Source organism: Protopterus annectens, chromosome 3.part1 (assembly GCF_019279795.1).
Source record: "Protopterus annectens isolate FY-2018-M chromosome 3.part1, PAN1.0, whole genome shotgun sequence".
Classification (NCBI taxonomy): Eukaryota; Metazoa; Chordata; order Ceratodontiformes; family Protopteridae; genus Protopterus; species Protopterus annectens.
This window is the reverse complement of record NC_056732.1, coordinates 135,117,861-135,138,196: the sequence shown is the minus strand read 5'-3', so window position 1 is coordinate 135,138,196 and position 20,336 is coordinate 135,117,861.

Sequence of the window (20,336 nt, the reverse complement as noted above, 5' to 3'; positions counted from 1 at the left end):
GAAGTCTAGATAACTTTCTGTTTACAACAAAGGGGTTAAATACATTGATTCCATGCAACCTTTAAGTGACTTAACAACATGCTCATAAAACATACAAGTGCACACATTAATTCCTTTGCAATAATGACCATTTTCATGAAGAGCATGTCCTTACTATATATTTCCCTAATTATGTTCTTTGCATGCAAATGTTTTTTGAATTAACATTTTATTGCTAATTTTACTGCCTGGGAGGCACATCAGTTCAGTAATTGATTTATAAATTATTTTTTTCTGAAAAACAGTCACAGTAATTAGGTTTTCACCATAATCTCTTCAGGATGCAGTACTTGAATGATTGCCTGACATGTATGTATTGCAATACATATGATCCTTAGTGGTCCTGAACATGTATTGTATAAAGGTTAGTCTGTAGTACATTCAAGAAAATCTCATTCTGACGGTATCTACATATAGCAGTACCACTATCTGTACAGTAACCTATGTGTGTAATATAAATGGCAGTAGAGAATATAAAGAATTATTAGATGGCAATAGGATTGAGTACAGAAATTTGTAATTTTCCACTTGTTCTTGTAAAACTATCAGAAATTAAAAGACATTTGGCAAATATAAAACAAGCTCATTAGCAGCAGCTGTGAAATAATGATTTGAATTGGTACATATCAGCTAAACAGATATATAACCGATGTTATTGCAGAGATGCTAGTCCTTTACCTGCTGCAGTTTTCCATTGCATCGCATACCACATACTGACTCCTAAGGCCTGATGGAAGTTGCAATGTCAAAATACTAGTGATTTGTAATAATTATTTCTCAGAGGCTGTATTTCCATATCTGAATGAAGATGTTATTAAAATGATGTCTCTTTACCTAAGAGATCTCCTTCTGCACCATTTTTTTCATATCAGACCTTCCTTGATTTTAATGAAACTGCTCAGTGTACCTGCCACCATCTTATCCTTGAGTTTGGCAATCATGCACCAGGTTTTTGACTAGGCTTCAGTTTCATGAAAACTTTGTCATCTATTTACATTTCAGTGTTTCTTGTTAGTAAAAGCAGGAGTGTGGCTGCAGTTGGAATTTTCTGCTCATTTTTTGTTATGAATCCTCTATTTTCTCATATATGCTATTTGATATTCAATGGGAATTTCTGTAGTACTCATTGCGATAGAGCAAGTCACACTCTCTCCACACTTCCCTTGCTAGTGGTCTCTGATTTATTCTCATGTGCTCAGTCAGGAGACTCTCATGCTAGTCTGAATCCATTTTCTGTTGCAGACAGAGTTCTAGAGTTCAGTTGCTTTTTTTGAAGGTTTAAGTTAAATTACTCTGTTTGAAGTGCAGCATCCTGCAAAGTAAACCTAATTTATTAATTTCCTTTTATTGTGGATATTAGTTGTATTTTTACACCCTATGATACTGCATTTATCCTCAAATCTTTTATTGTTATTATGTTCCTGTACTCATTTGCATTTTTAGCTGCAACATGCATTATACTGCCATTGATAGCGTCATCTGATTCAAACTGCATGTTTAGTCCTACTGTTTGCTTTATATCCTTGTTGCTTTGCATTTATTTGCATTATCCACTTGCATGGTCAACAAATTTAGGCTACTGTTGAAGTAATCTCACAGGTGATGCTAGCATATTGTTTACCAACTTATTTTCTGTTCTCCTGTGTCACATGATTTGTTAAGAAGTAAGCATTGCAATATGTCTCCAAGATATAGAATATGTCATCCCCATACCTCTCAACCTCTTAGTGCAAGAAATCTAGACAAAACCTGACAAAATGGGGGGACAAAGGCCCAAAAATAGGGACAGAGTTTAAATATTGTTCTAATAAACTTAGAAAGTTGCTAGAGTAATAGTATTTGTTCTAGCATACATTTTCTGAAGGATTTGAATTCTGAAACTCAAATGCATGTCATTATTTAGTGACTTCAATCCTCAGATCATCTCAGTGATTTGTCAGAAAATTTCAAATTTTATGAGGAATAAATCAAAAATATTAGACAAAAATCTGGAAATTCTGTGAAAACCTGGACAGTTGAGAGGTATGATCCCCATTTTTACCTCTGCAAGCAACCATGGCTAGAATGTACATTACCTTCCTGTTGTGAAGCTCTGAATGTGCTAATCAGTCGCAGAGTTTGTTATCAGATACATTATGGTTTGCCATTTTATTTCTGTTCTCTGCACTCTGTCACCATGGAATTAAATTATTTCTGAAACCAATATAGATGTAGAAACCCTAGAGGCTACTGTTCAGATGGTGGACATGTTATTGTTTGTTTCCTTTCAGAACACTAGGCTGTATCACATTTATCTTTCTCCAACCTCTCACACCCTGATGGGTTGCTCTGTTACATGAGACACCATAATCCTGGCTGTTTCTTGCAGGTTTGTTGCACATTCCCACATCACTCACTGCTCTTCCTATCAAAAGACTAAAATGTCATAATATACTCATATCTGGACAAGTTTTCAGCAATTTTTCATCAAGCCCTGCCTTCAACTTATTTGTTTACTCTCACGTAACAAAAAGTTCATCTCATTTATTCACTCATCCACTACTGTTCAAACTCAGATGTCTTATTTTACCTAATAAATGTTGGCAGAAATAACAAGCAAGACAGCATTAATACCTGGATACTTCAAAACATCTTCAAGATCACTGGGATATGTAAAACCTGACTCAAAACTACTTCATAGATGCTAAACTTAGATTTCACCAGAGTTCACAAAGACCATCTCGACAAAAGAATGGTGAGAGTGTTTGTCTCTTACTTATTAATTTCCACCTATCCTGCAGTCTAATGCATACTTCTGCAAAGGCCAATCACCCAAATGGCTTATTTTTGACATATTAATGCACACTTCTACTGAACTTCAAATTGCCTTGTGATACTATCCTCTAACACATTTCACCTTTGAATTTGAAAAACCGCACAGTCTCTCCAATCACACTGTAGACAAATGCAACATGATCCTACTTTGAGACATAAACAACTTTCTCCAACCTGCTAAACATGATCTTATAAGCTTCCTATCAGACTACAGCTTCTCTCTTTTTGGCCTTCACTCTAATGAGTATTCTGCATTTGATCTTGTCATAACTAATAAGCCCCTTACATATACTCTATCCAAATTATTCCACCCAGCTTAAATAACCACTGTGAAGCAAGTTTCAAGTGTAGTACAAAAAAGCATAACAGATTCCCAGCTCTTTAGTTCCCAAGAAATAGCAACATTAAAATGACCTACTGTGCATTAATTGATCCTCTTCCTTACTAGCCAAAGCTCCTAACCAGGCCTGCACAGTCTTTACCAATATCTTGTTTAGTGCACTAAACAATTACTTCTCTCCAGTAATTGTTACAAGAAGACTAAAAAGGATACTTTGATGGACTGTCTTCTGCTTTATCTAAACATGTTGCTTGGAAAAATGGGAAAAAAGACCATTCCATTGTTTTCAGACAGCACTATGCCAACTTCATAAACTAGGCCAAAAAGCCATCTAAAGACAAACAGCCACTTTTGACTGTCAACAACAGTCCTTTCAGTTAAGCAGTGTCATAATGTTCTAGAATGAAGAATGAGCACAATTTTAAGGAAAGACAAAAAGTCTGGCATCATCTCATACCTAAATCCAACGAACTGCAATATGCCCACTGACATCCTAGCCCAGATGCACTCAACCACTTTTCTTATTGACCCTCCCTCCCTTTCTTCTTTCATTTTACCAAGATTTACTTAAAGAAGCTGAAAAGCTCTTGGACATTGTCTAAAAGTGGTAACTCTGATTGTGGCACTCTCTCTCTGGTTTATAAACTATGTAAAACCTACAGGAAAGAAGCTTTCATCTTCTCTCTTCCATAATATTTATACATATGCACTGTATATACCCCCATTCAGTAAGCCAGTTATGTAAGATCAGAAATCAAGAGGAGACATTTGTGTTCTTCTATCGTAAGGATACCATATATATATATATATATATATATATATATATATATATATATATATATATATATAGATATATGGTCGACAGTTCATATAATCGACAGTTTATTTGGTCGACAGTTCATTTGATCAACAAGCATTTTAGGTGGGGGGCTTCACACCCCCCATCCCCCAATGTGGGGGCTGTGCCCCCCACACCCCCCCTAACTATATATATCAACTCCAGGGTTGCACAACATTGGGGAAGGGGGCAAATCTGCTTGTCGACCAAATGAACTGTCGACCAAATGAGTGTCGATTATATGAACTGTCGACCATGTCAGGTAGATCCATATATATATATATATATATATATATATATATATATATATATACATATACGCATATACATATGTATGGCATCCTCATATCCTCACCAAATACCAACATCATTTCAAGTAAGAAAGCAGCACACAAATAGCTCTTCTTGATTTGACTTCTTACATGACTGGCTTACTGAATGGGGCTGTGGTTATAGACTTCACAAATGCTTTTCACCTATTCAATCACAATCTTCTGATCAGTTGTCTTTTATGTCTCTGTAAAGTAAACACCTTAGGTTTGACCCCACAGTCAGATCCTGGTTCAAAAGCTACCATTTCAATAGATATTTGAAGGTTAAGCCTAGGTTCAACCTTTTCAAGCTTAGGTTCAACCCTTGTCTACACATCACATTCACTCAAGATTTCCCTAGGACTCTGTGTTAGTCCTACTACTTTAGAGATTTTATTAACTCCCTATCATCAGACCAAATGGGTTGATCTCCTCCTTACAGCCATATTTAAAGTACTACAAATGATCTCCCCGCATCTGTTTTTTAGGTGTCACCACAGAATTGCTCCCTGTTACCTCATCTCCTAAGCCTCTGACACCCCTCCATCCACACACACACACACACACACACACACACACACACACACACACACACACACACACACACACACACACACACACACACACACACACACACACACACACACGCACCCCAAAGATTTGTTGAGAACTTAGCCTCCTCAGAGCATTCATTTTCTGTTCAGCTTTCTCACAAATATCAGGGACAATGTTTTCAAGGCAAGGTTTCTAGCTACCTGTGATAGCTCAGGACTGATTTATTTAGCTACCTGTGAACATTGCCCAGCATTTTATGTTGGTTTAACAAAACGTAAGCTTAAAAATAGAGTGTATAACCATGTCTATGATATAAAGAAATTAAACGAACTGAATGCTCTAGCGAAACACATTCAATGTTATCCAGATCACTCCTTTGTGTTTAGAGTACTTGAAATAGTAGAACCAAATGCCAGGGGAGGAGACTATGTTAATCTATTAGAACTTAAAGAACTGAAATGGATTCTTAGATTAAAAGGGCATTATCATCCAGGCTTGAATCTCTACGTTTCAATTAAACCACATCTTAATGCACGCAGGTAACATTCTGCGAAGTGGTATCATTACAATACCTTATATATATTTTTCCTCTCTTATCTATGAAAAACAGCTTTTGAAGTATGGTCTGTTTTTCTTTTAATTAGACTGATGTGCGTGTTTAGTGATATTTTGATGTATTAGTATTCCATATATCATATGCCTAACCATTATTGCTGCTTATTTCACAACACATCTCCCCCCTCCTTCTTTTTCATTCTCCCTCTCCACCCCTTTCCCCTACCCCCTGTTTCCCTTTACTTTTCCCCTCTTACTTCTCCCCTCTGACTTCTCCCCTTTCTCTATTTTTCTTCATCTTTGTTTCTATAATGGTTTTTTATAATGGTCTTTATAAAGGCCTTAATAGCCTTATGAAATTATTACACACACACATTTTCATACTTGTACACAGTAATTGGTACATATATATAAATTAGTTGTATTTATTTTTTAAACATACACTTATTAAAAGCGTTTATATATATATATTTATTTTATTTTTACATACTTAAACATCTAAAAATTCATTTATTCATTTATTTGTCTGGATATAATGCATATTCTATATAGAGGTTATCTGTTAGGAACTTCTCTTATCAGTTCTTTGGTTTATTTGATATATATACATGCCACAAAATGATTAACTTATTTCTTTATCTTATGTTCATAGAGAAAGTTTAGTATTTGCTTCTGTTTTATACAGTATTTTTAAGTCCTTTCTGCATAAATGCTTTTTAGAGTTTACCCCTTTTAAAGTAGTTGTTTTAAACTGTTTTAACTGTTCATTGAGTTTTTGATTGTGTCTAATTGATTGTGATTAAACAATTAAGTGTTCAAACCTATGTATATAAAAAGCTGCTATCTTGTTGAAATATTTATGGTCTGAGGAAGCGTACAGGAAGGTACGCGAAAGCGCTTACCACAATAAAATTATACAGTTTTTTAAAAGTCTTGCTGAGTCGTGTTCAGTCCGCAGTTTTATTACTTTCCTACCGTTATTTTTCTTTTAACTACGGTCTCTCAGTTGTAGTGGTATTTCGTTATATGTAAATATCAGGGACAATGAGACAATTTCTGAGATTCAGACTATCCCAACCAAGCAACCTTTCTGTTCTAACTTTCTCTTACTTATCTGGCCCTCTTATTTCCATTTTTGGATGTCTAGTTCTTACAGTTCCTTTCATTTCTGCAATTCTCTGATTCTTTTAGGCTTTCACTTAACAGCTGAATTTTCTGTTTTCCTTTTGTTGTGCTGCTTTTGCCTAACTGTCTAGCATCCCAGGATTTTGAGGATTTGTCAGGATAACAAATAACAAGTCAGTTCTCTACAGCATTTTATTAACCGGTGTGGTATTCATTGGATGTTGCTGTCAAACTGACATAATTTCTGAGTAACCACAGAGATATGTTGCTTGATGTTGGCATGGAGAGCCAGCTTTGCATCAGTAAACACTTATGATAGAGGATAGAAGACTTTAGCTTTGAGATAATTAAGCAGATTAAAGTGAGACAGGAAATGACTGGAATTTTCAGGATTATTTTGAGGGGTTATAGTTGGAGATTGTGATTTATTGTGAACTCATAGTGGGAGCAAATATTTTTCTATTTTGTTTCTTGGTGGTATTTCAGTGTTATGACTATACTTTGAATTTCTTATTTATTTATTTTTATTTGCAGTTTGTTTGTCAGGATAGTCCATTGGGCCACAAGGAGCCTGTTTTCAATGGAGTCCTGGGGAGAAAAGCTCCAGAAAAATACATATACATAGTACACATTGCACATATACATTACAGAACATCTCACAGGAATACAAAGTAAACATGATAGGAAAAGGTTAACAATGAGAGAATGCAAGAATGCATCAGTTTATTTATTTATTTTTTACAAAAGTTGCAGCATAGGGTAACTGTTAAGTAGTTGTTTGATAAAACTTCACTGAGAGTGACTGATTTATAATCCCTGGTCTGACAGCTGACCTTGCTCTTATGGGGATGATTTTTGCTAAATGTTTTCTGACACCGCCTGCATTATTTCTTAACTGAGTCATACACTATGAAGAATGTCTTCAGGATGCTTTACTCCAGATCAGAGATCTTAATCTCAGATCTAACTTGGGTCAAATATATATTTTTCCTGTAATGGGGAGGGACATACTCCCCCCTGCACAAGGGTGTGAAGCATCAATTCACATCCTTGAAGTGGGATTCATAAATTCCTAGGCTTCAACTATGTTTTCTTGATGAAAAGATGTTTGAAGCTTCATAAGAAAAAAAATGTCAAGGCTTCAGCTAGACAAAGCAAAGAAAAATATGTTTCTCTTGTGACACATACCATCCTTACTTATATGCCCTAAATCCATGGTCACACAACCATGGAGAAGAAGCACTCAAAACTGAATCATTGCTGACTCACAAACACAAACTGTGCTCACAGTTGTTTTCATAGGATTATAGGAGCATAGAAGATTACTAGGCTATCAACCCGGAGGTCATTTTAAGTCTAGCCATTTCATCCCAATGTAATACCATAGAAATGCTAGTCAATACCCAAGATTGCATTTTGTGATAACTGCCCATGTCCAGGAGGGTTGTAAGCTCTGTTCCTGGTAAGAAGTTACAGAGCCCCATCCACTCATGCAGGTTCCTCTTGAACAGTGTCATAGAGGTGCTCTGTTTCACATGAATTGGTAGCCTGTTCCAAAGACGCAGCAGTCACTGGGAGATAAATCTGTCCCTTCAGCATGTCCTATTTAAGTTGCAGGCCATATTTAGGTCCCTGGAACAGGTAGCCCTAGACCTGTTTGATTTACAGATATGCAACAAGTTCATGAGGTTTGGGTCTTGGATTGCTCTGTATGGAAAACACTGACTGAGAAGATTCATATTTAGAGGAAAAAAATCAATGAGTTTAAACTTGTCCTCTTTACAGCCATCCAAACATATGACAACCAATTTGCAGTCTGTGGGAGGAGGAAGAAGTATATTGCTGTTAAAAATATTATGCCCCAACTCCACTATCTTATTTTTGTTTTTGTATTTTATATGTTTGCTAACCAGATATGCCTACTAGACATAGGGGTGATCCAGGAACAGTGTGTAGTAAAATGACTTGCTTAGAGTCACAAAACAGGTGAATAGAGATGAAAGGATTCAAATCTTGTACCTTTGGTACAGGAGGTAGCTTGTGGCCATTCCTTGTACATTTACCAGATGCATGAATTTATCATGCTGAGCACCACTTTGCTATTAATACTGTTGCTGTTCTTAACTTATGCAAGTGTTTTTGATTTATTCAATCTATATTATGCAGTTGTTCTTATTTTTGCTTACTTTATATATTTTTAATGATATTCCAGAATCTACTATACTGTTGTCACTCTGCATATGTTAGTTTATCTGCATTTCTGGTACACAAGTGTTTCATCTTCAGTGTCCTTTGCCTGCCTGCTTACTGACGAGTCTACCTTTTTCCACTTAGCTTTAAAGTTCTTTAGTGTAGCTTATTTTATTGCAACCACAGAGCAAACTATTAGTTCTGCATCCCTAACACACCAGCAACAGTGTCAGCAGTGCAAGTAATGGTACTACTCCACTAATGATAGTTTCCAGGAGGTCAGTGCAGTATTGTAGATGAACCAATGATAAAAGGGAAGTCAGAGCATTTGTCAGCCCAAATGAAGCATTTACTGCAACCAAGCTGCATGTTATAAATAAACTCCCCATTTGTCAGCTGCAGCAAGATCATCTTGTGAAAATCATATATTACATGCTAAAGGGCTTCATCTGGCCCTGGGGGTGAACTTTGAGATCAATGCCTTTAATGTCCCTTACTAGAGCTCTGTAAAGTGGCATGGCAGCTTTTTTTCCAGTGACATGGTCTAGTCATTATGCACAATAACAGCTGGTTTCTACCGGCATTGCTAACGGTTACACTCTGTTGAATTTATCCAAGTATTTTGAGTTTCTACTACCATGACAGGAATGGACCTCAGTCCTAAGTCAGGGTATGATTAAAGTTCATGAAATTAGTATTGATTTAATCTTTGATGTTAGCCAAAAGTGTTCCTTGCAGCACCTGCTTTAAGCCCATAATTCACTCCTGCAATTCATACGAAGTTGCATGTATCAATAGCATATCTAAATATGACTGTAAATACTTTTTTATTAGACCTGTTACTCCTACTACTATTGGGACTGTATGTGTATCTCTCTTTCAACTTCACATTGTTCTCATTTCTGCCAGCAAATTCTGGTATTTTATGACTTTGTGTCTATCTCTGCCTAACACACTATAATCACTGGGTCTATCAATTTCAGTGATGAATGCTACTTTTGTCTTTTTTTCTCACACTACTATATCTGGTTTTCTTGCATCTGCTTTTTGTACTGTTGATAATGGGTGATCTCCTGTGATATAAACTTCATCCTTCTCAAAAATCTTTTGTTGTTCATGTTTCCAACACGTCTCAGCTACACCAATATTGTAGTGTTTGCGCAAACACCTGTTACAGTCTTGTTACATTATTATGCTTTTCAGTATACACCTCCTCTGCCATGTGTATATCACACCCAGCAACAAGATTTGTCTGTGTATCCCACATTTTCAATGGGCTTTGTAAACAGTCCACTATCCCTGGCCACCATTATTAACCTTTCATCTTTTGGTTTCAATTAACCTCTCCTTAACCATTCCTGCATCAAATCCTGATTGACATGAGGTTCTTCTAGGCAATCTCTGTACTTGCCACAATATTTATGCCTTTTCCACATTCTTTCCTTCTCATCTGATCCTTTTCCTTATATTCTTTTTTATTTTTTTTGGCACATTCAGCTGTTGTCTGATTATTTTTACGTACTTCTAGTTTGATTTCCATTCCTATGTGGCACAAAAATGCTTCTGCTAAATTAAGCAGAAAAGTCATCTTAGACTTCTTCTCCTCATGTTTTAAAATTTTCACTATGTTTGGATCTGGTGAGGTCAGCAGATATGTAAGAGTTACATGACCACAGATCTGTACATGTAATTGATTTCAAGGAGGCCCATACCTCCTTCAGAACGAAGAATATATAATCTTGGTATTACCTGATTTTTACATATCGGTTGATAAGCATTTCTCTTTTTATCCTGTCCAACTGATCCAATACATTTTGGGGCCAGCCAATAACCACAAAACTGTAAATTAGAACAGGAAGAACAAATTGGTTTATAGCTTGGACTTTATTTCTAGATGTCAAGGCAGTTTTCTCAAATATCTTTGGTGCTGCTTTTTTATACTGATTAGTTCACTTTTCCTTTGCATAAACATTGCACCATACCAGATCTCTTTTTCTTTCCCGTGCTCATACTTCAGATACCTCCCATGCCAATCTCTTTTTCTTTCCTGTGTCCATACTTCTGTTACCTCCCATGCCACTTCTTCTTAATTATTGTTCCATCACAATGTGACATTGCCTGTGTTGGATTTTCTATACTTAAGCCTTCACTTCGCAGATAATCCATCTTCAGTTTCTCTTTGCTTAATTCCTACCTTAGTAACACTCTTTGCTACATTCTTCTTTCTGTTTGCTTATTTTTTGTATTGTGAAATTTTTCATATCTGGGTGCCTCTACCTGTATTTTCCTACAAATATCTTTGGATATGTTTTTTGTATCGATTAGTTTGACTTTCCTCTTTTTATAAATATTGCACCATATCAAACTTCTTTTTCTTTCCCATGTCCGTGTTTCTTTTTTGCACCTTTCAAAAATCTCTAGGCTTTGTTCTTTATAATTTTGCACTTCCTCTGTCTCTTTTTATTCATGGGGCTCAAAGTTTCTTTGTCTATGTAATGTTTTTCATGACTCTGTTGTATTAATGAACACAGTTTTTTTATATGAAACTTTTGACATGTTTACTTGTGCACGTATTTTTCTTTCCTCTAATCTTTCTCACTTAATCTTTCTTTATGTCTTATATTTGTACCTTCTGGGCTTCTTGCATAACAGTAACAAAACATAATTTCTTATTTATCCTCAATAACCACTCTATCATCTTTATGGCTCTTTTTTTGGCCTGTCAGTTTTTATATTTTTTTTGTGGACTACTACTTCTTTATACCACAGGGAGGCCTTCTTTTCCCTGAGCCTAGCCCAACCCTTTGGTAGGAATGTTTCTATGTCTTGAGGATTCTACACTGCCATTTTTTCCAGTCCTGACACCAGTATATACACCAGGACTGAACACTTTTTTATCCTGAGACCTCTGCACCCAGCTGTCTTTTTTATTTTTTAACCTACCACTCTTCATGATATATGAAATGTAATCTATATATCAGTGTTGTCATAGTGAGATTTTGTGAAAACAGGGTCCATCAAGTAAAGCTACTCACCAAGACTTGAGGATTAAATTCAGCACCAGCAATATGACTCTGATTTTCTTGCTGATGTCATATCACCAGTCAGACCCATATCTCTCTAGCCTTATGGTGTAACTGATATATTTTGACACCATAGCTCTCAACCTTCCATTTTCAAAATGAAGAACACTCGCCTTCATAATGTGGAACAAATGGGCAAAATGTGGAGTACATACTAATGGCTTACTAACAACTTCAACTAGGAAGGTCATAGGATGGTTAAAATATGCTGGTTTTACTTATAAATAAGGCCCTTTAATGAATTAATATGATTAATTTCTATTTATCATGGATTTCACTTAAAAATTTCCTAAAACTGAATGTGTGACAGACTCTTTCAATGTGGAACTCTTTGGAACTTCGAGGAACATGAACATTTTAGGACCCCCAAATGAGGTATGTTCCTTGTAATGAGGTACACTTGAGAGGTATGTCTGACACCCATTTTGATTGTGACCCAATTAGTATAACAACTTGAGCACCTACAACAACATTATGCTCTGTAACACTTTAGCTGAGTATTTCACAGTAGAGAAGGAGGAGACAGATAAGGGCACCTTTGTTTTTCTTTCTCCCTTACTGTCATTTTGACAGCCATTCCAGTACCCCACATCCTTTGCTGGATCTGCCAACACTCTGTTTCACCCCTTGTCCAATTCCTGATTTAAGCTGGGGCCAGAGAAGATCTTAAGGGTGCCTTGGGGTGATCTGCTCTCTATCTTCTAGCCAGGGGTTTATATATGACCTACCCACTTTCTCTGCCCCCTCCCCTGCACTTGCTAACACACATCCAAGGTCTAATTCCATCTTTGGACCATGCCTCCCTTAGGAAGTATCATTGATGAACACCCCTCCCCCAGGATGTGCACTCCTATCCCTCCCTGCCACTCCATCATTCGTCTAAGTCACTGATCAAACCTGCTGTGCATCCCAACCTGAACACTCAGTTTGCAGACTTTCTGCTCCATCCTGAAGAACAACAGCCACAAGCAAGGAGTAAAACAACAAAATAGTTTTAATACCTCTAGCACCTTGGCAAAACTGCCTTCAAGGAGTATAGAGGTGCTAGAGGTATTAAATTATATTGCTGTTTTACTCCTTGTCTGTGGCTGTTATTCTTCAGTATATCTTTTGTCTATGGTTTGTATTTCTGCTTCATCCTACCCAGAATCTTTCTGCTTCATTGTCTAATTCATCATCTAGGTCATTAAATGACAAAGAGCAGAAAACCTACAAATGGGAAGTGTACTAACTGGTTCTCTAAGAGAGCAGCATGGAACAGTGGAACAGATTACTGATTACTAGTTTAGATATTTTTAAGAACAGTCTGGACACTTATGATGGGAACAAGTGTTTTGATGTATTAGCAGGCTAGAAGGACATAAATGCCCATGCTTGAAATATATGTATGCATGTGTGCATACATGCTGTAAGAATATATATATATATATATATATATATATATATATATATATATATATATATATATATATATATTTGTGTGTGTATTAATATACATTGGTAGTCGTTTAACAGACAGCTCAATATTCTTTGAGGCATGAAGACCAGAAAGTGTTGAGTCTGCTGTCAGATTAGGTGTGCCCAACAGTAAGAATATACTTTTTTTATCCTGGCCAAATTACCTCTTGTTAGTATGAATACCAATAGGCCACAGACCTATATATATATATATATATATATATATATATATATATATATATATATATACCCACATACATGTATACATACATACATACATGCATACATACCTAGGGATGCTACTAAACTGCAATACTAGGAAACAATGAGCTGAATGTATCTGAGGGCTTCCTAATGACACAGATGAAGTCTAACTGTCATGACTGATCAAATCTTTTCTTGAGACAAGAGGCAGACAGAGCTCCACAAACAGCATGCATATGTGTCTACCCAGATTGCCTGTCTTTATGCAGGCAGTATATGAATATTCATAACCAGAAATTCTATTATTAATATAGGCCTATATCTCATACCTGATATAGCCCCATCCCTACCATTTGTAATCAGTAACGTGTTCACTGTCCTGAGTACCCCATTCTCTCATTCTGACCCTAGTTCAGTTAGAATGCACTGCACATATTCTCCAGAGTACCACTCCTGCCTCATCCCAGTCCATGTAAACTGAGTAGAATTTGATATCTATTTATTGTTTTCTTATTCTCTGACTATTACAGTGTTAATATAGTCTTTGTAATGATTTCCCCCTTTTTCTACACAGACACTTCAAAATGAAGAAGAAACTACTCGGTATCAAAGGTCAGTTCCTCCTAACTTTCAGTTCATTTTTTTTTGCAGAGCAGCCTCAACTACCACTTTCCTGGCAGCCCGACCTCCCAATCCAGTTCCATGCCCCAATGTGTTATTTAACAGATGTACTTTCTGCACTATGCTAAATTTCTGGACTGCACAGTACTTCAGTACTTCAATGTTGCAGTGCTAGCAACACATTAGATTCAATTTACACTCCCGACTGTACGACAGGCATCGAACAAATACATGCACATTGCCCCATTGCATGGGGACTATATGGAAATCTGGTCATAGCTGCCATAATATGTAAAGAATTGCTAATAATGCTGGTTGTTTTGAATATTTTTCTACCTCATAGTTGTATATACTTGTGCTAGTGACCACTAATGAGCACTTTGTAGCCTGACTTGGAATAGGATTTTGTACAGGGCAGAATTTCCCCTTAGAATAGAGAAAGCCATTTTTGCTTAGATTGAAAAATATTTATTGTCTGTCTTATTAGGTGCCCCAAAGTAAGAGCTGCACGTAAGCCTAAGATCGAAAGAGTGAACAAGCTGAGAACCTGCATTTACTGTCTGTTTTTTTTTTTTAAATATTTAGCCTAAATAATAATATCTACACATTTTAAACTTAATGATGACCATTTACAGCACCTGCAAACATTTATTTTGTGTAATGAAAACAATCTTATTGTATATATTAGAAATAAGCAAAGAAGAAATCAGTTGGATCAGGAACACAAACACAACTTTTACAATAAAGAAATGAATACTAAAATTAAACACGACTCCCACAAACTCAAATTTATGCAGCTAATGTAGCAAAATAAAAAAGAATGTTTGAAAACTCGGTTCCTTGGGTATATGCTTGTTGTGGAGTGTGGGGAAAAACTTTCTCTGTCATGTTTTATATATCTATGTGTCTCTCTTTCTCTCTCTCTCTCTCTCTCTATATATATATATATATATCTATATCTATGTATATATGGGTGTACTTCAAAGGATCAACATTTCAGAACATCGAACCTCTGGTCATCAGAGACCAGAGAATAAAAGTTCTGAAATATTGAACTTTACAAAAAAAAAAAAAAAACCTAAAACGTTACAAAACTTCTTTTATCACATTTTTGCAGGGGGCCAAGCCTCCCTGCACCCCCCCCCATATATACGATGACCATGGAAAAAGCAGAAGTGGTAGTAAGCTATGAGGTAATTTTTGTTCTAATCTAGGTAGGCAGACAGCTATGGGCAGTGGACCATGTCTAGTTAACAACTATCTGAAACAAACTTGAAATACATTGCTGTGATCCTTATTTCATTTTATGTTTTTGTTTTATTGCAGTTAGATACCTGATATATACACAGACAACAAGAAAGCTATAATTGCTAGCTAAGGGGGTGTCTATGGATGAAATGAATGATTCCGCTCATTATTCTGGCTATGCAAGGCTTATGTGATTTGAGTGAAGTAAGTTAGAATAGTGTTTATGTGAAACAAAGCTGAAATGTATTATTATGGTCATTAGTGTCCTCGGCTGGGGAGCCTTCTGTGTGGAGTCAGCATATCCTCCCTGTGGTCGCGTGGGTTTCCTCTGGGTGCTCCAGTTTCCTCCCACATCCCAAAGACGGTGGATTGGGCACTCTAAATTGGCCCTAGGTGTGAGTGTGTGCATGTGTGTGCCTTCTGTGGAAGGTTGGGTGCTGGGCTGGTAACTCAACACTATAAAACTCCACTGCCAGTCATGAGCAGACAGGGGATCTGCTGTGGTGACCCCTAATCAGGAAAAAGCTGAAAGAAGAAGAAGTGTTTTATCACAGTCAGATATCCGAAGTGTTACTGGTTAAACGCTTGATGGTAGGTCATTTTGGGAAAGCAAATTACCATTTTGTTGTTTGATCAGTTTAAGTAGTCATTAATCTGTCATTGCATAAGTAATTTCCATTTGTGTAATGTTAGTTGGAATACTTAACTGTAGCTACTGTGTGTGTCTGCGTGAAACAAATCTGAAATATATTACTGTGGCCATTGCTATTATCATTCTTTTTGTCACAGTCAAGCATCTGAGGTGAACACAGTCAACACTATGGCTATAACTAATAGGTATTCGGGCTACCTGTGAATGAAAATGACTGACTCTGTTATCATAATCAAGCTAATCAGTTATTCATCTAGCTTTGCAGGACTAATGTACACTTGTGCAAAGGACAGAATACTTTACTGTAGCTGTTTTTATTAGACACCCACAGTTTAAACAGTCAATAAAGTGACTAAAATTAATTTGTATGACATTTAAGTGGACAAAAGTGAATTACACCTGCTGTTGCTCATTGTTAAACAGTCATAGATCTACCATGACAGGAAAATGTAATGAATTTGCTGAAATCTGAGTAAAATGGTCATGCTATGGCTTATGTTTGTATGTGTATGGGTAGGGTAATGCAATGTATTTAAGAGTTAATAAGTTTGCCATACAAACAATAATTAAAATAGAAATTTAATTGACTATTTTAAACAACTCAAAAAAAGAAATTCCTCTACAAGTGGACTTTGATTACAGATCTAGGTATAAGCTGGTCTACTGCTCTCCAGAAGTGGACTACCTGCAGAACCTGCTTGTTGAAAATTACTTTCTCTGCCAGTGTGGTTTATAGGTATGTGCAGTGATTCATTTCTTTAAGAAGATTCTCACTTCCTTGACTTTGTGTGACCATGGAGTTGGTATATATGCATTCTCAGGGGGTTTGAGGGGCTTGCCTCCTATAGATGGATTATGGAGGGCTCTGCAAAAAAAATGCTTAAAGTTGTCTTTTTCACCTGGATGATTTTTGACAGATTGTGGACAGTGAATTGCTTCCTTGGGAACTATCACTCAATGACTCAATAGTAGAAGTCCAGATACAATAATACAATACTTTTCATTTTTACTGAAGGTAAAAAATGGGCAAAATAATTAATTTATTGCACCAATCTTTCATAAAGACCATAGAACCTTCTACTTATAGTCAAGGTTATAACATTTATTTATATATTCAGTTATTTACTAAATTTATTCAGAAGTGTCAAAAATACTTACACCTAAGCATTTTCCATTAAAAATGCATATGCTAAGCATTAGAATTCATTGCCAGATTTAATGTATAGTTTGAAATTAACTTAATCCCCTTGTTAAAACTTTAAGGTTCTGCAGGCTAAAGAGATGACACTGTTGGAATCAGAGCAGATGGTCCTAAAAAATAACCTTTAAAATGAGGCCGCCAACACAAACAACTGAATCATGCAGGGAAAGTGACAAATTTCAATGGACTGGGAATTGTAGGCAAAATACATGCTATGTAATGTCTCAAAATAAAGTTTTGGAACAGCTAGCAGCCACTTTTCTGATTAACTGAGCTGCCTAGAAGATTATAGGATCTCAGCAGCTTTATCAAGTAAGCAAAGCAGGTCATGTAGGGCAGAGAAGGAGGGTAAGATTCTCAAACATGCATCTGGCTGCAAGTGTCAGCCAGCAGATTCCTGTAGCATGATATCACATATCCAGGTGAGAAGGGACAGAGCCACACATGACTCACCAACTCAAGGGCCAAAGATGGCAAAAAACATTTAATGCAGGCTATATTTAAATGGAAATAAAATGTCTTGTGATGGCTGAGTCCTTATCTTCCAGCATCAGCCTATCATGAAGAATTATGCCCAGGGCTCAGGAGTGATATACAAAGTCCAACTAATTTACCCATATTTAATCAATAAGAAAGCAAAGGAAGATGAGGCTGATGGACAGTGGAATACACCAACATTTCTTCAGTTTCGTACAGAGCTTCACTTGATCATGAATCATCTGACAAATCTGGCATACAATATGTAGAAAAAGATAAATAAAACTGAGTTTCACATAAATAGGGAATGAACACTGACAATCCCCACTGGACTCCTTACTCCAAGCCTTAACAGGGGAAACCATTGTTTTCCACAACTATCAAGCTGATAACCTGGTTCCAAAACAGAAAGAGTAAATGAGTGAAAGAGAAAGAGAGAGATGTATTATTTTGAACTGTTTCATGAAACCATGATCATCTAGCAGACCCAGTCCTGGAGGAGCCAGCTGGGCATAGGAAGGAGTGCCAATTGTGCTGGTTTAGCCCTCTGGGGAGAAGAAAATGTATGGTGAAGGGCTATAGCTTTGTGGACACCAAATGCTCAACCCTTTCTATGAAAGTTAGAAGAGACACATACTGGAATACTTTCCATAGCTTATCTGTGCTGCTGTCATAGCACACAAAACAAGTGGCCAACCAGTTCAAACTTCCTATGAAGGATGTTTCTCCTCTGCCTGTTGCTTGATGGCTGAGGTGAAGAGGTCCAAAAAACATCAAATTGTTAAACTATTTGAAATGTTGTACACACTGTGTGCTTTCCACATGTTTAATAAAATATTATGGGGGAGGTACCCATTAACATATATTTATTTATTTATTTTACTTTATATTTGTTGACCGAGAAAGTCCATCTGGGTGTGATCCCATTTTCAGTGGAAGCCTGGGGAGAAAAGCTGCAAACGAAACAAGACTAACAATGACAGGTACAGTGTAGATTTTACATCTAATTTTACAGAAATATTTAGAGACAACAAGTACATTAAACAATAGGCACATTTGTGTAAAGGAGAAAGTTATTACAATTATATATCTGAGTCATGTTTGTGTGTGTGTGTGTGTATTTATATATATATATATATATATATATATATATATATATATATATGTATATATATATATATATATATATATATATATATGTATATATATATATATATATATATATATATATATATATATATATATATATATATATATATATATATATATATATATATATACACACATATATATATATATATATATATATATTTTTTTTTTTTTTGAGAGAAGGAGTATTTTTAGTTGTGCATCTGAGTACATTTTAATATGTATACATATATATAATATGTATACCCTTACAAAAAGATAGAGGAATTATCAAATTATCACCTTATTGTAGGTATTTGTGGATTTTCTCAGTGAAGCATAAAAATGTTGAGGAGTGTAAAAGATTATCCCCAGATTTGCTAATCTTCCATGCAGGACTAATCTAGTCCTGCATGGAAGCGGCAGTTTAGGAGGAGGATGACAGCGCACCATGCATATTAATTAAGGCACGCTGCCTGAACTCCTAATCCTACATGGAGCGTGGACACGTGCAGGGAGTGTGTCTGAGAGCAGAGCTCTCAGAATAACCACACCCCTGCAAAGCAGAGCAGCAGAAAGTGTAAATAAATGAGTGAGATCGCTCATAGGTATCTGCATATCCTCACCAATAATCCCCCATGTGTACAACAGCAACAGGACATAAACATAAAAAGAAGAAACCCCTTTATTTTTTTTAAAACCCTGAGTATAGCTAACCGTAGGTGCGCGGGTCTGCCCATCGCTTAGCTATGGTTAAAGCAGCTTAAAAGGCTGAAGAGGATAACAAGGAATATATATGCAAATGAAACAGCACAGCAATAGTGTAGTAGTTAGAGCATCTGTCTATCAAACAGGCATTCCCAGTTTGAGTCCCACTGCAGCACAAACCATTTTCCATGTGAAATCTGTATATGAACATATTTTTACATCTTTTTGCTGTATAACCTACTAAATAACATTTAAATGTGAACTGGAGTACTGCATTAAATGCACATGTGAAGTTTCAGTGTCATAATGAATTAGGCACTAGTAAGCAGGTTTAAGCACAAATAAGGAGGAGTAAGCATATATAAGCACTAGTAAGCGTGTTCAAGTGCATTTTCATGGGGGTAAGCATTGCCTACACAGATTAAGCAAAGTAGAAGCTAAGTGAGTGTAAGAAACTGTAACCGGAGGTTAGCAGTGCTTACCGTCATGCACACCTGGGCAAACCCGCTTACAGCTGCTTTAAAGTGCCTTAATCACTCTGTACCCAACAGCCTATGTTCTGCCCAGCAACAAAATAAACTGTCTGTGCAAGGCTCGAACTCAGGAGGACCCTGTATACTATAGTCACAGCAGTTAACCACTAAGCCATCATAGCAATGCATATGAATGAGGTATCAGCAAACTAATCCTCATCACAGGAAAATCAAACCAAACGTGAACTGAATCTATGTACAGTGTGAAGTGGTATAACCTGCTACATGACATAAATATGTGAACTGTAGTACTGCA